The 16,351-nt window shown below is 46.7% G+C and overlaps 2 protein-coding genes across 2 annotated transcripts in view; one reads left to right on the top strand and one right to left on the bottom strand.

The window, feature by feature from the left end:
- LOC309564368 (uncharacterized protein) overlaps positions 1 to 16,351 on the bottom strand; it is a 770,106-nt gene that overhangs the window by 252,507 nt on the left and 501,248 nt on the right. The gene's annotated exons all lie outside the window — the stretch shown is intronic.
- The window catches only part of LOC309563386 (uncharacterized protein), a 148,200-nt gene that overhangs the window by 39,546 nt on the left and 92,303 nt on the right, over positions 1 to 16,351 (top strand). The window lies entirely within an intron of this gene.

The following is a 16,351-nucleotide window of genomic DNA, read 5'->3' as shown; positions in this document are numbered from 1 at the left end:
CAGGGTGAACCTGCTCTCATCTGTGAAAAGCACAGGGCGCCAGAGGCGGACCTAATTCTGGTGTTCAATGGCAAATGCCAATCGAGCTCCACGGTGCCGGGCAGTGAGCACAGGGCCCACTAGAGGACGTCGGGCCCTCAGGCCACCCTCATGAAGTCTGTTTCTGATTGTTTGGTCAGAGACATTCACACCAGAGGCCTGCTGGAGGTCATTTTGTAGGGCTCCGGCAGTCCTCATCCTGTTCCTCCTTGCACAAAGGAGCAGATACCGGTCCTGCTGATGGGTTAAGGACCTTCTAAAGCCCTGTCCACCTCTCCTACAGTAACTGCCTGTCTCCTGGAATCTCCTCCATAGTCTTTAGAGTCTTGATGGGCTTGGCTGGGAGACACAGCAAACCTTCTGGCAATGGGACGTATTGTTGGGCCATCCTGGAGGAGTTGGACTGCCTGTGCAACCTCTATAGGGTCCAGGTATCTCCTCATGCTACCAGTAGTGACACTGACCCCCTCTATAGGGTCCAGGTATCGCCTCATGCTACCAGTAGTGACACTGACCCCCTCTATAGGGTCCAGGTATCTACTCATGCTACCAGTAGTGACACTGACCCCCTCTATAGGGTCCAGGTATCGCCTCATGCTACCAGTAGTGACACTGACCCCCTCTATAGGGTCCAGGTATCTACTCATGCTACCAGTAGTGACACTGACCCCAGCCAAATGCAAAAGTAGTGAAACACAGTCAGAAAAGATGAGTAAGGAAAAAAATGTCAGTGGCCTCCACCTGTAATACCATCCTTCTTTGGAGGTTGTCTCATTGTTACCCATCTAGTGCACCTGTTGTTAATTTAATTAACACCATAGCAGCTGAAACTAATTAACAACCCCCTCTGCTACTTAACTGACCAGATCAATATCCCAGGAGTTTACTTGACTTGATGCTATAAGTGTTCCTTCAATTTTTTTGAGCAGTGTATTTATATTGTCATTATCTTTAATCCATTGCCTTTGTTATTGTTAAGGCAGAGAAATGTTTGCGCGAAGGCACTCATGATACAATTTTTATTATACAAATATTGGGTATTGTTAAATATTATATTGCTATTTATTGTGTGTCGTTTCCTTCATGTGGCTGCCATAATAATCAGTATTATTTTTATTAATGTGGGTTATATTCTTCTTCTTCCTATATGTTTTAATATAGTCATTATTTTAATATCATTAAATTATAATTAAATACATAAATATTCATTAATTATTATATTTAAAGCGGAGTTCCACCCTGGATTTTTTTTTTTTTTTTTTAATACCCCCGGGACAGTCAGGGTTAGTGCATTCCACAATGGCTAGCCTCTGATCTGTCCCGGGTTGCACTTACCTGTTAGGACAAATACTTACCTTGCAAACGTCTTGTCCAGCGCTCCCATCTCAGATGTGGGCAGCTTGAAGCCAGCGAGATCCCCTTCGGCGCCTTCTTCCGCCTTCTTTGGTCCCGCGATGCTCTGCGCCGGCCCCGACGTCACTTCCGGGTCGCGCGCGTCATCCCTCTACAGCTTCTGGGCATGCCCAGAAGCTGTTTAGAAGGGGATGACGCGCGCGACCCGGAACTGACGTCGGGGCCGGTGCAGGCGCAATGATTCCTGGGAGCGATGACGTTCAGCTCCCAGGAATCATTGCAGAGCCAGGAAGTGACGACGGGCCGCGGCCGAGGAAGGAGGAAGGAGGAAGTAAGGTAAGTATTTTTTCTTCGCTACGAGGTAAGTAAAAAAAAAAAAAAAATATGCGATTATCCATTTCTTTTTCAGGTGACCCGGAGCGAGAAGATGGAGGTAAGTATAAAAATAGGGTGGAACTCCACTTTAAATTAATATTTAATTAGTGTTCAGGCAGGGAAATGTCTGTGTGGAGGCTCTCATGATACAATTTTTATTATACAGTTATTGAGTACTGGTAAATATTATATTGTCAAAAAAAAATATATATATATATTATATTCTCATTATCGGGTAGATTTACTAAAACTGGAGCATGCAAAATCTGGTGCAGCTTTGCATAGAAACCAATCGGCTTCCAAGTTTTATTGTCTGAACAAGCTGAAGCTAGAAGCTGATTGGCTATAATGCACAGCTGCGCCAAAGATTCTCCCCTTTCAGTTGAAGCTTTTTACAAGGAAACGCGTCATCAGGGAGGCGCCACGCCGTCACGCTCTACGTCCGCGTTCCGTGCTGCAGGCGGCCGCGGTCTAACACAAGTTATCGCATACTGCTGATGTTATTATGGGACAATGTAAGTGCACTTCTGTTTTTTATTCCAATAAAGTCTGTGAGGTAATGCACTATTGTCTGCCACTCTCATTTTTCTTGGGGGTCATCCGAGAGGTGCTGCCTTCAGGAGAATAGAGGAGGTACCGGATTGCTCATTAACCCTTCAAGTCTCAACCTATGCGGGCGTCATTTCCTTTGAGGAGATCTACATTTGGTAAAAACCTATTTCCATCTGGTAAGAGGCTTGATTGAGTATATGTTTCACCTGTGTGCAGTGGAACACCTATCACTGTCACATCATAGGAGATCACTTGAGAGGAGCTGTTATGCACTTAACCGTGTGGTAAGAATATAACTTGCAAGGTGGTGGGATTTTGCACCAACCACGGGGATAAATGGACCTACATCATTGAAACACATCACGTTTTTTGATCACATGCACCGGTCACGTGGATAAATGGACTTTTATTTCTGATTATACCACGTGCATTTATATTTATTTTGAAGTTCTAGAGCATCACTTTGTTTTTGGAATTTGTCTTGTCACCTATTCACATTCATTTGAATGGTCATATGTAGGGATGATTTAACTTTTCAAAAGTTCGGTTCGGCCAGAACATCCGAACTTCCCGAAAGTTCGGCCCGGATTTCAGAACCCCATTGAAATCAATGGGACCCGAACTTCGGTAATCAAAAAACACCATTTTGAAGCCCTAAAACCCAATAAATGCCCCTAAAAAGTGCCTAGGGTTCTGGGTCATGCCCCAGGGACTATTAATCACACAAAAAAAAGTTCTTAAAAATTGTCGTTTTTGATAGAGAGCCAATTATTGAAAAAATTAAAAAAAAAAATTAAAAGAAAAAAAAGAAATGTCTTTGGATTTAGTATCTGGGGGGTCTAAAAATTGTACCTGTGAAGTTTCAGCTCTGTAGCATGTCCAGAACCAGAAAAAAAAGATTGTTTGTATTATGTCACTTATAGAACAGGGATATGGCTTCGCTATTTTCACACCTATACTGTATATGTGTACAGTGGGTACGGAAAGTATTCAGACCCCCTTAAATTTTTCACTCTTTGTTATATTGCAGCCATTTGCTAAAATCATTTAAGTTCATTCTTCTTCCTCATGAATGTACACATAGCACCCCATACTGACAGAATAACACAGAATTGTTGACATTGTTGCAGATTTATTAAAAAAGAAAAACTGAAATATCACATGGTCCTAAGTATTCAGACCCTTTGCTGTGACACTCATATATTTAACTCAGGTGCTTTCCATTTCTTCTGATCATCCTTGAGATGGTTCTACACCTTCATTTGAGTCCAGCTGTGTTTGATTATACTGATTGGACTTGATTACGAAAGCCACACACCTGTCTATATAAGACCTTCCAGATCACAATGCATGTCAGAGCAAATGAGAATCATGAGGTCAAAGGAACTGCCTGAAGAGCTCAGAGACAGAATTGTGGCAAGGCACAGATCTGGCCAAGGTTACAAAAAGATTTCTGCTGCACTTAAGGTTCCTAAGAGCACAGTGGCCTCCATAATCCTCAAATGGAAGACGTTTGGGACGACCAGAACCCTTCCTAGAGCTGGCCGTCCGGCCAAACTGAGCTATCGGGGGAGAAGAGCCTTGGTGAGAGAGGTAAAGAAGAACCCAAAGATCACTGTGGCTGAGCTCCAGAGATGCAGTCAGGAGATGGGAGAAAGTTGTAGAAAGTCAACCATCACTGCAGCCCTCCACCAGTCGGGGGTTTATGGCAGAGTGGCCCGACGGAAGCCCCTCCTCAGTGTAAGACACATGAAAGCCCGCATGGAGTTTGCTAAAAAACACCTGAAGGACTCCAAGATGGTGAGAAATAAGATTCTCTGGTCTGATGAGACCAAAATAGAACTTTTTGGCCTTAATTCTAAGCGGTATGTGTGGAGAAAACCAGGCACTGCTCATCACCTGTCCAATACAGTCCCAACAGTGAAGCATGGTGGTGGCAGCATCATGCTGTGGGGGTGTTTTTCAGCTGCAGGTACAGGACGACTGGTTGCAATCGAGGGAAAGATGAATGCGGCCAAGTACAGGGATATCCTGTACAAAAACCTTCTACAGAGTGCTCTGGACCTCAGACTGGGCCGAAGGTTTACCTTCCAACAAGACAATGACCCTAAGCACACAGCTAAAATAACGAAGGAGTGGCTTCACAACAACTCCGTGACTGTTCTTGAATGGCCCAGCCAGAGCCCTGACTTAAACCCAATTGAGCATCTCTGGAGAGACCTAAAAATGGCTGTCCACCAACGTTTACCATCCAACCTGACAGAACTGGAGAGGATCTGCAAGGAGGAATGGCAGAGGATCCCCAAATCCAGGTGTGAAAGACTTGTTGCATCTTTCCCAAAAAGACTCCTGGCTGTATTAGATCAAAAGGGGGCTTCTACTAAATACTGAGCAAAGGGTCTGAATACTTAGGACCATGTGATATTTCAGTTTTTCTTTTTTAATAAATCTGCAACAATGTCAACAATTCTGTGTTTTTCTGTCAGTATGGGGTGCTATGTGTACATTCATGAGGAAGAAGAATGAACCTAAATGATTTTAGCAAATGGCTGCAATATAACAAAGAGTGAAAAATTTAAGGGGGTCTGAATACTTTCCGTACCCACTGTAAGTGTAAAATACATATAAGTGTGTGTGTATATATACCACTATACACAAGTTCAGATGTTTTGCCTGCCTCCAAAAACCCCCAAAAAATGCCTGCAACAACACACCTGGGCGTTTTTTTTTTTTTGGCGCTAGTGTTTTTTTGGGCATTTTTTTGGGCGTCTTTGGAAGCAGGCAAAACATCTGAACTTGTGTATACGGGTATATATACACACATACTTATATGTATATATACACCTAGACATATATAGGTGTGATAGTAGCAGAAATATATGCTTGCGCTAATTAAATAATTAAAACTAATATGGCTCTGCTCCTATAACACCTATATATGTGTAAGTGTAAAAATACATACAAGTATGTGTGTATATATACCACTATACACAAGTTCAGATGTTTTGCCTTCCTCCAAAAACCCCAAAAAAATGCCTGCAACAACACACCTGGGCGTTTTTTTTTTTTTGGCGCTAGCGTTTTTTTGGGCATTTTTTTGGGTTCTTTGGAGGCAGGCAAAACATCTGAACTTCTGTATAGGGGTATATATGTACACACATACTTAAATGTATTTTACACATACACATATATAGGTGTGATAGGAGCGGAGCCATATTGGTGTTAATTATTTAATTAGCGCAAGTATAGATTTCTGCTCCTTTCACACCTATACATGTGCAGGTGTATATATACAGACATGTGTGTGTATATATATATCCCCTATACACATGTTCAGATGTCATGCCTGACTCCAAACATGTCCTCAAAAAATCCCTATAAACGCCTGCAGCCAAAAAGCAGGCTGACCGGCGAGAAGCCATATCAGTGCTCTGAATGTGACATAAGAGAAACGATCTTTTCTCTATAGCGGTCACCCTGATATGGAAGGGTTTGGTCACCCTGCCATAGCAGTCAGAGTCAGTTTACCCTACACTACATTAGGGTCACCCTGGCACTTAACACTTTCCCTACAGAAACGAATTTTTTGCATCTAACTAAAGTGTAAAGGGGCATTCTAACTACACTAGATATCCCTTTCCTCACACTAATAAATGCTAAATGACACTTTGTAGCAGAAGTAACAGAACTGCTTCCACTCTCTTCCATGTCCCTGTATTACAATGCTAGGAATTTGCCGGGGCTATCTTATATACTGGGGGGCGTATTCACTAATGATTGGCCTAGGGACCCCCTAGTCACTCCAATCACATTCCTAGCATTCTCCTGCCCCCTCAATTGGCTTTTACTGATGGTTCTGGTCCAATCACGGGCTTTTAAAGCCCATTTCCGGTCCCATTGCATTTTGGTCGGTTCTGGTTGCCGAATTCCGAACTTTTTCAGCAAAAAGTTCTAAATTTGGCCGGACCTCGAACAGCCAATGTTCGGGTCGAACCGATGGTCGACCCGAACCGTTCGATCATTCCCAGTCATATGCACCGGTCACGTGGATAAATGGACTTTTTATTTCTGATTATATCATGTGTAGGGATGATCGAACGGTTCGGGTCGACCATCGGTTCGACCCGAACATTGGATGTTCGATATTCGGCCGAATACCGAACTTTTTGCGGCAAAAGTTCGGTATTCGGCCACCAGAACCGCCCAAAATGCACTGGGACAGGAACTGGGCTTTAAAAGCCCGTGATTGGCCCAGAAACGTCTGCAAAAGCCAATGAGGGGGCAGGAGTCTCCTAGGAACGTGATTGGAGTGACTACGGGGACCAGAGGCCAATCAGGAGTGAATACGCCCCACACTATATAAGATGGCCCCGCCTAACCCCTAGCACAGTTATCCAGAGCCTGTTGAAGAGAGTTGAAGCAGTTCTGTCTGACTCCTGCTTGCTTCACTACATTTCCTACATATCGAGTGGTTCTAAAGCTCCATATAGCAGAATTGTATTTAGCTTACAGCCAGTGTAGTTAGATACAGCGATTGTGCTGGTTCTTAGAGTTAAAAAAAAAAAAAAAAAAAAACTTAAGTGACAGTGTCAGTCTTCTGCTGTATGGAGCTTTCTATTTAGTGGAAAGGGATATCTAGTGTAGTTAGGGAACTTTGTACTACATTAGTTAGATTTGAAAATTTAGTTTCTGTAGGGAAAGTGTGAGGGTTCTGTTTAGTGAGCACGTGGCACAGTGCTGCTGTATCACAGCAGGTATACGTGCTTGCTAGGCAGCAAAATACAGTGACAACTTAACGCCTGTTGTTCAAAGCGTTAGGTGCACTGTACAAAAGCCTTTGCAACTGTGCGTGACACGGAACTGCTGTGCTGTATCCAGCGACAACTGTGGGTCGCATAGCAGTGTGCGTTTTTCACCGCACACAGTTGCCAACGCATCAGTGACAACCTAACGCCTGTTGTTCAAAGCGTTAGGTCCACTGTGCAAAAGGCTTTGCTACTGTGCGTGAACCGCAACTGCTGTGCTGTATCCAGCGACAACTGTGGGTCGCATAGCAGTGTGCGTTTTTCACCGCACACAGTTGCCAACGCATCAGTGACAACTTAACGCCTGTTGTTCAAAGCGTTAGGTGCACTGTACAAAAGCCTTTGCAACTGTGCGTGACACGCAACTGCTGTGCTGTATCCAGCGACAACTGTGGGTCGCATAGCAGTGTGCGTTTTTCACCGCACACAGTTGCCAACGCATCAGTGACAACCTAACGCCTGTTGTTCAAAGCGTTAGGTCCACTGTGCAAAAGGCTTTGCTACTGTGCGTGAACCGCAACTGCTGTGCTGTATCCAGCGACAACTGTGGGTCGCATAGCAGTGTGCGTTTTTCACCGCACACAGTTGCCAACGCATCAGTGACAACTTAACGCCTGTTGTTCAAAGCGTTAGGTGCACTGTACAAAAGCCTTTGCAACTGTGCGTGACACGCAACTGCTGTGCTGTATCCAGCGACAACTGTGGGTCGCATAGCAGTGTGCGTTTTTCACCGCACACAGTTGCCAACGCATCAGTGACAACCTAACGCCTGTTGTTCAAAGCGTTAGGTCCACTGTGCAAAAGGCTTTGCTACTGTGCGTGAACCGCAACTGCTGTGCTGTATCCAGCGACAACTGTGGGTCGCATAGCAGTGTGCGTTTTTCACCGCACACAGTTGCCAACGCATCAGTGACAAATATGCCTGGTAGACCAAGAAAAGGCATACGTGGCCCTGCTGCGGAAAGGGGCACAGCTTCTAGGGTGTCTAGAGGCAGGGGTGGACGTGGTGGTCAGTCCTCAGCCAGGCCACCATTTGGATTGTTCTCCGGCAGTGGCCAAGCTATACGTCCACAGTATGTACAGGAGGTGGTGGACTATATGAACAAACCCTCATCATCGGCATCATCTGCAACTACAGTGACCCAGGCAGAGAAAAGTGGTCAGTCTTCTGCAGTTGTCAGAACAAATACAGATGAGTCCATGTCCACCTCATGTCCTCCCTTAGACCCAATTTCAGACATGGCAGAGGAGTCAGCTGAGCTGTTTGACCACAGTGTCGGCCATCTACTCCAGCCTGATGCTCAGTCCTTTATGGAGTCTGATGTTGGGTCTGAGTTTGAGGAGGAGGCAGAGCAAACAAGAGGGGAGAGCAGACGGCCCGCTCCATCTAAGGCCGCACCTGTTGTCTCCCAGGCCAGGCCTGATGCTCAGTCTTTGATAGAATCAGATGTTGGGTCTGAGGTTGAGGAGGAGGCAGAGCAAACAAGAGGGGAGAGCAGACGGCCCGCTCCATCTAAGGCCGCACCTGTTGTCTCCCAGGCCAGGCCTGATGCTCAGTCTTTGATGGAGTCAGATGTTGGGTCTGAGGTTGAGGAGGAGGCAGAGCAAGCAAGAGGGGAGAGCAGACGGCCTACTCCATCTAAGGCCGCACCTGTTGTCTCCCGGGCCACTATACACACCTCATCTTGCTGGGCCTTTTTTGAGACATCCCATGCAGATAAAACAGTTGCGATCTGCAAGATTTGTAAGAAGGGTATAAAACGTGGCAAAAATGTCAACCACCTGGGTACAAGCTGCCTAAACAGGCATTTGACAACCCACCACTCGGCCCGTTGGCAGGAGCATTTAAAGAACCCACAAAAGGGCCAAAGATTGGTCAGTCGGCCTCCTAGTTCTCCTCGCGCTCCTCCTCATGCTCCATCTGCTCCACCTGCTCCACCTGCACATCAGTCTGTTCCTGGCCCTGCTATAGTCACTCGTCACCTGTTGGCAGCCTCCACTGGCAGGGATGATGATATAGCAGGCAGTGTCGCATCTACCTCCAGCACACCACCAGCTGTATCATCTAGACGCCAAATTTCGATTCCACACATGCTGGAACGAAAAAAAATGTATACTCCCCGCCACCCACATGCCCAGCGTCTAAACAGTAGTTTGGCTAAACTACTGGCTCTGCAACTATTACCATTTAACCTGGTAGAGTCTGCTCCCTTCCGTGACTTCGCAAAATGTGCAGTTCCACAGTGGCAGGTGCCAAGTCGGCATTACTTTTCCCGTAAGGCCCTGCCATCCCTATACCAACATGTGGAAGGCAATGTAGTGTCATCCCTGGCCAAGTCAGTCAGCCGTAAGATATACTTGACGGCTGACACTTGGTCAAGCAAACATGGGCAGGGACGGTACATTTCTGTCACTGCTCACTGGGTGACACTGCTTGCCAGTGGAAGGGATTGTAGCCAGGGCTCGGTGCTGCAGCCAGTGTTGCCCCCACGTCTGCAAACAGCTGGTGGTGTCGCTGATCCGGGTAGATCGATCACTTCTACCCCCTCCTGCTCCTCCTCCTCTACCTCCTCCATGCCCTCCTCTACAGAATGGTCCTTTGAATATGATGAGATACCACGTAAACGTTCAAAGGGCTATTCTATGTCTCAGGCCAAAAGGTGTCACGCAGTGCTGCAGCTTGTGTGTCTAGGGGACAGGCAGCACACTGCCCCTCAGATTCTTGGGGCTCTGCAGGCACAGGCCCAGAGGTGGTTGACACCACGCCAGCTGCAGCCAGGGATGGTGGTTACTGATAATGGGTCAAACCTCCTGGCCGCCCTTCGTCAGGGAAAGTTAACCCATGTGCCATGCCTGGCGCATGTCCTGAATCTCGTGGTACAGCGGTTTTTGAACTCGTACCCGGGAATGCAGGATGTGCTAAGGATGGCAAGAAGGGTGTGCAGTCACTTCAGGCGGTCGTACAGTGCCACTGCACGTTTGGCCGAAGTGCAGCGCGAGTTTCACCTGCCGGTACACCGCCTCATCTGTGACATGCCCACCCGCTGGAACTCCACCTTGGCTATGCTGCAGCGCCTGTACACGCAGCAGAGGGCCCTCAATGAATACCTATGCGAGTACGGCACCAGCACTGGCTCTGCGCGCCTGGGCTTCTTTTCACCACGGCAGTGGCTTTTGATTAAGGATGCATGCGCTGTCCTCTCGCCATTTGAGGAGGCCACAAGGATGGTCAGCCGGGACAGCGCATGCATCAGTGACACCCTACCGGTACTGTTTTTGTTGGAGCACACTCTGCGTGGCATTATGGACAGGGCACTGGAGGCAGAGCAGCAGGAGGAAGAGGAGGACTTCCTTGCCTCTCAAGGCCCCCTTTATCCTGAGAATCCTGACCCCATTATGCCTAGCTCCCAGAGGCCCGAGCAGGATCCAGGGGTGGAAGAGGAGGAGGAGGACGATTCTGCGGGAACTTTTGCAGGGTTTGAGGAGGAGGAGGAGGAAGACATGCGGCAATCTGCAAGGCCTAGTTTGACTCCCTCGGGACACTTTGGAGTAGTACGTGGCTGGGAGGAGGAGGAGCCCGTTGAAGATAATGTCGTTATGAGTGACCCCGAGGAGTCAGCTTCTCAGGCCTTCGCTAATTTGCGACGCATGGGAAACATCATGCTCCAGAGCCTGCGAAAGGACCCCAGAATCAAGGCCATTAAAGAGACTAACCACTATTGGTTGGCCACCCTACTTGACCCCCGGTACAAGTGTAAAGTCTCGGAGCTTTTCCCATCCACCCATAGAGTCCACAGGATCAAATCCCTTGAGGACAGTCTCAAGAGGAATCTGGTGAACATGTTCCCCGACTCCCGTAGGGTGCAGGGGCGGGGACAACCTACCATGGATTCTACTGGTGGTCACGAGAGGAGCGTTGGAGAAGGCGTGCGGTTGACGGATGCCTTTCGGTCTTTTTTTAGTCCTCACCGCCCAGGCCTCTCAGCTGCCACATCGCATCGACAGCGTCTGCATCACATGGTGGACGATTACGTGAGGGCACAAAGTGACACAGAGGGCTTTTCATGTGACGAATCCGATCCACTGGCATACTGGGTCTTAAGATTAGACCACTGGCCAGAACTGGCCCAGTATGCCATGGAGTTGTTGGCCTGCCCTGCTTCCAGTGTCCTATCGGAACGGGCATTCAGCGCAGCAGGAGGATTCGTCACAGACCATCGAACTAGACTCTCCACCGACTCAGTCGACCGTTTGACATTCATTAAGATGAATCAGTCGTGGATATCAAGCTTTGATGCACCTGATGCAGACCTTGTAGACTAGGCTATCGTTGTGATGTGGCAGTTGAGCCTCAGTTTAAGCCTGGACCATGGTGCCACCCTCAAACCCTCCTCTCATTCTCTTTACGTTCACAGAACCTCATTTTGGTTATGACAAAAACGACAATGTTTGCGCACCTGTTCCACAGGTGCACACCTTTACAATTTTTGGGCCTCCTTCAACACCAGCTCTTTGGGGTTAAGGTGGGGAGGCTATGCTAAAACAAAAACGACAATGTTTGCGCACCTGTTCCACAGGTGCACACCTTTACAATTTTTGGGCCTCCTTCAACACCAGCTCTTTGGGGTTAAGGTGGGGAGGCTATGCTAAAACAAAAACGACAATGTTTGCGCACCTGTTCCACAGGTGCACACCTTTACAATTTTTGGGCCTCCTTCAACACCAGCTCTTTGGGGTTAAGGTGGGGAGGCTATGCTAAAACAAAAACGACAATGTTTGCGCACCTGTTCCACAGGTGCACACCTTTACAATTTTTGGGCCTCCTTCAACACCAGCTCTTTGGGGTTAAGGTGGGGAGGCTATGCTAAAACAAAAACGACAATGTTTGCGCACCTGTTCCACAGGTGCACACCTTTACAATTTTTGGGCCTCCTTCAACACCAGCTCTTTGGGGTTAAGGTGGGGAGGCTATGCTAAAACAAAAACGACAATGTTTGCGCACCTGTTCCACAGGTGCACACCTTTACAATTTTTGGGCCTCCTTCAACACCAGCTCTTTGGGGTTAAGGTGGGGAGGCTATGCTAAACAAAAACTACCATGTTTGCGAACCTGTTCCACAGGTGCACACCTTTACAATTTTTGGGCCTCCTTCAACACCAGCTCTTTGGGGTTAAGGTGGGGAGGCTATGCTAAACAAAAACTACCATGTTTGCGAACCTGTTCCACAGGTGCACACCTTTACAATTTTTGGGCCTCCTTCAAAGCCAGCTCTTTGGGGTTATGGTGGGGAGGCTCCGCCAACACCAAAACTACCATGTTTGCGCACCTGTTCCACAGGTGCACACCTTCATAATTTTTACGCCTTCTTCAACACCAGCTCTTTGGGCTTACAGTAGTATGGCTCCGCCAACACCCAAACAACAATTTTTGCGCACCTGTCACACAGATGCATATCATTGTAATTTTTTTCCTTACAAAGGCAATTATTGCTTTCATTACCAGCACTTTCATAGGGATATGGTGTCAATGCATCGTCCGCACCACCAAATGCCCAATTTTTAAGCATCCTTTACTTCTATTCAAAGTCAAGAGACAACAGTATTCATCCAAAACATCTCTAATCTTGTTCACTCTGCACTACATTGTGGCCCCTACCCCTAACCCTCAATGTATCCGTGCATATATGTCTGTTTCTTGTGAGATTTCAAGTTAAAGTGCACCAAACACCATTTTACATGAAATAAAGTGCAATTACATACATCTTTGGACTTCTTGAAACATTTGGTAATAAAAGCCCCATTGTGGAAATACACCCGTTAATTATATGCACATTTAAAGAGACAGCACCTTTTTCCAAAAAAACCTCTAATCTTGTTCCCAGTGCACTGCATTATGTCCCCATCATACACATTGGCTGAGCCGTTGATTAGGAGCAAAAGAAAGGTGCGGTTAAGCAAAAAAGTCATTTTTGAAGGTTTGGTATGCTGTAATTCTGGTTCTGGACATGCTACAGAGCTGAAACTTCACAGGTACAACTTTTAGACCCCCCAGACACTAAATCCAAAGAAATCTCTTTTTTTTTTTTTTTTTTTTTCAATAATTGGCTATCTATCAAAAACGACAATTTTTAAGAACTTTTTTTTGTGTGATTAATAGTCCCTGGGGCATGACCCAGAACCCTAGGCACTTTTTAGGGGCATTTATTGGGTTTTAGGGCTTAAAAATGGTGTTTTTTGATTACAGAAGTTCGGGTCCCATTGATTTCAATGGGGTTCTGAAATCCGAACCGAACTTTCGTGAAGTTCGGGTGTTCTGGTCGAACCGAACTTTTCAAAAGTTCGATCATCCCTAATCATGTGTAGATATATTCACTTTGAAGTTCTAGAGCATCATTTTTTTTTTTTTGGAATTTGTCACATATTCACTTTGTACACTTGTTGTCACTGTGTTTTTATACACATTTATAATTTAAACTTGTACATCAGGATAATTCAATGTATTTAGCGCATCAGACCTTCTTCACAGATATCGTTTTTTCGTTGCCGAAACCGATATTTTGGTCAATGCATATCGGTATTGGCCGATATTTTTGCACATTTAGAAATTTTTTTTTTTTTTTTTTTTACTTGACAGGTACGCTTGTGGAGGGATCTGGGGGTCTAAAAGACCCCAAACCCCCCCCTGTGCACGTAAAAGCATTTAAAACGCCAAGCTTGGCTGTTTTGAATGCTGTCATTTTTTTTAATTTGGCGCCGAGTACCCGGAAGTGATGTCATGACATCAATTCCAGGTTTTTGCATGGAGACCCGATCAGAGCCAAATGTGGCTTTAATCGGGTCTTCAGGGGCCATGCAGGCTGGTTGCCCGAGTCTCCCGGTGGGACGGGGGACCCGGATGAGCCGCGGAAGGCGGCGGGAGGGGGGGGGATGTCCCCTCCCGCTCCTTGTAATGACAGCCGAGCGGCTTCTCAGCCGCATCGGTTATCATTACAAGACTGCCGACCGTCATCTATAGAAGCCGGTACCGGGGTGATGCCTCTAGCTGCAGGCATCACTCCAGTACAAGCAGTTTCCCGAAATATCGGACACCTTGGGGGCAATGTTCCCTCTAATTTTTTACTGTACTGAGCAAATAAAAAAATTTCTGAGCGCAAACCTTTAGACTGAACAATTTCATCAAAAATCTTATATTGTCACAAAAAGCGCATGTTGCATTTTGCCAATATCTAAGGATTATATATTTTTGATTTGAATTGTTTTAATTGTTTGGATTGTGCACTTCACATGTTGTAACGGTGTGATCATCCACAGTGTCCATACAAAATGCAGAGTGCCCACAGCATTGCCCCCAATCAATGCAGAGTGCCCACAGCATTGCCCCCCCCAATCAATGCAGAGTGCCCACAGCATTGCCCCCAATCAATGCAGAGTGCCCACAGCATTGCCCCCAATCAATGCAGAGTGCCCACAGCATTGCCCCCCAATCAATGCAGAGTGCCCACAGCATTGCCCCCCAATCAATGCAGAGTGCCCACAGCATTGCCCCCAATCAATGCAGAGTGCCCACAGCATTGCCCCCAATCAATGCAGAGTGCCCACAGCATTGCCCCCCAATCAATGCAGAGTGCCCACAGCATTGCCCCCAATCAATGCAGAGTGCCCACAGCATTGTCCCCAATCAATGCAGAGTGCCCACAGCATTGCCCCCAATCAATGCAGAGTGCCCACAGCATTGCCCCAATCAATGCAGAGTGCCCACAGCATTGCCCCAATCAGGGCCGGTGCAAGGATCTTTGCTGCCCTAGGCAAAATAAAAATTGCCGCCCCCTGGAAAACATATTAGTTTTCCTGGCACTGCAGGACCCTGTAGTGCCCCTCTCCCTCCCACCCCCCATCCCAAGTTGCTGAAGGGGTTAAAATCCCTTCAGTGACTTAGCTCGGCGCTGGGTCAGGCTACTCTCCTCCCCCGCTGACATCAGCCGGCGGGGGAGACCTAATGCGCATGCGTGTCAATGGGCGCACATGCGCAATAGACCTCCCCATAGGAAAGTATTATTCAATGCTTTCCTATGGGGATTTCGGCAACGCTGGAGGTCCTCATCCTGATTCCGTGTGCAGGATGCCCGCGCCCCCTGCTAAGTTGCGCCCTAGGCGGCTGCCTAGGTCGCCTTACAGGTAGCACCGGCCCTGGCCCCAATCAATGCAGAGTGCCCACAGCATTGCCCCCAATCAATGCAGAGATGCCAGCGTTCCCCCCCCCCGCAATCATAGTATCTCAGTGTCATTCTTTTTTCCTTCTGTAACATTATGCAATAGCATTTATCACAGGGAAGTAACACTCATCTAACCATATGTGCTGCATTCACCAACACCACAGCAGCATCTCTCCCCACTGCTTGCCACCAGCCTCAACAGTTAGACAATACATTTCAGAGCTGAGGAAAGCTGCCACCATAGTTGCCAGCGTTCCCCCCGCGAGACACCCCCCCCCCCCCGCGCGAGACCCGTGAACTTACCTTATGGCAGCTTCTCTTCAGTCCCTGCGTCTCTTCAGTCCTCCCGCCTCCTCCTCGGCCCGGTACCGTTTGCGGCTGCGCGGTCTGAATTTGTGCTGCGTGGGACCTTCAATTAGACTGTGCGTCCGCGCATGCGCGCATCTTAAAGGGATCATTGCTTGGGGGCCGATTCCGATATATCGGTGAAAGTGCACATTGGCTTTTGATATATCGACTTTGCCGATAATCGTTCGATTTCTAATATGTGTATATATATATAATGTTTAGGAGTTCTAAGTAATTTTCTAGCAAAAAAATACTGATTTTAACTTGTAAACAAAAAGTGTCGGAAGAGGGCCTGGGCTTCAAGTGGTTAATTGTACATATATTGGGTTTTTTTAAATGTTATATTATCATCATTATGTGTCACTTTATGTGGTTGCCATAACAATCAGTAATAATGTCATTATTATTTGTTATTATTATAATTTTCTTCATTATCATATATTATTAATGTTATAACTAAAAAAAAAATCAATAATTATTATATTTAAATTAATGTAGTTTTATTATTATTATTCAATAATTTTTATATTTTTATATTTTTACTATATTATAGAGCAGTACATTATATTGTTCAGGTAGAGACATTTGTGGTCCTTGGCTTCCGCATTTCCGGTACGTGCGTTCCACGGCCGCCCAGCTGCTTCCTGGTTGCTATAGATACGCGGA

The sequence above is a fragment of the Pelophylax lessonae genome (assembly GCF_965119305.1).
Source record: "Pelophylax lessonae genome assembly, chromosome: 9".
Classification (NCBI taxonomy): domain Eukaryota; kingdom Metazoa; phylum Chordata; class Amphibia; order Anura; family Ranidae; genus Pelophylax; species Pelophylax lessonae.
This window is presented reverse-complemented; position numbering and strand designations above follow the sequence as displayed.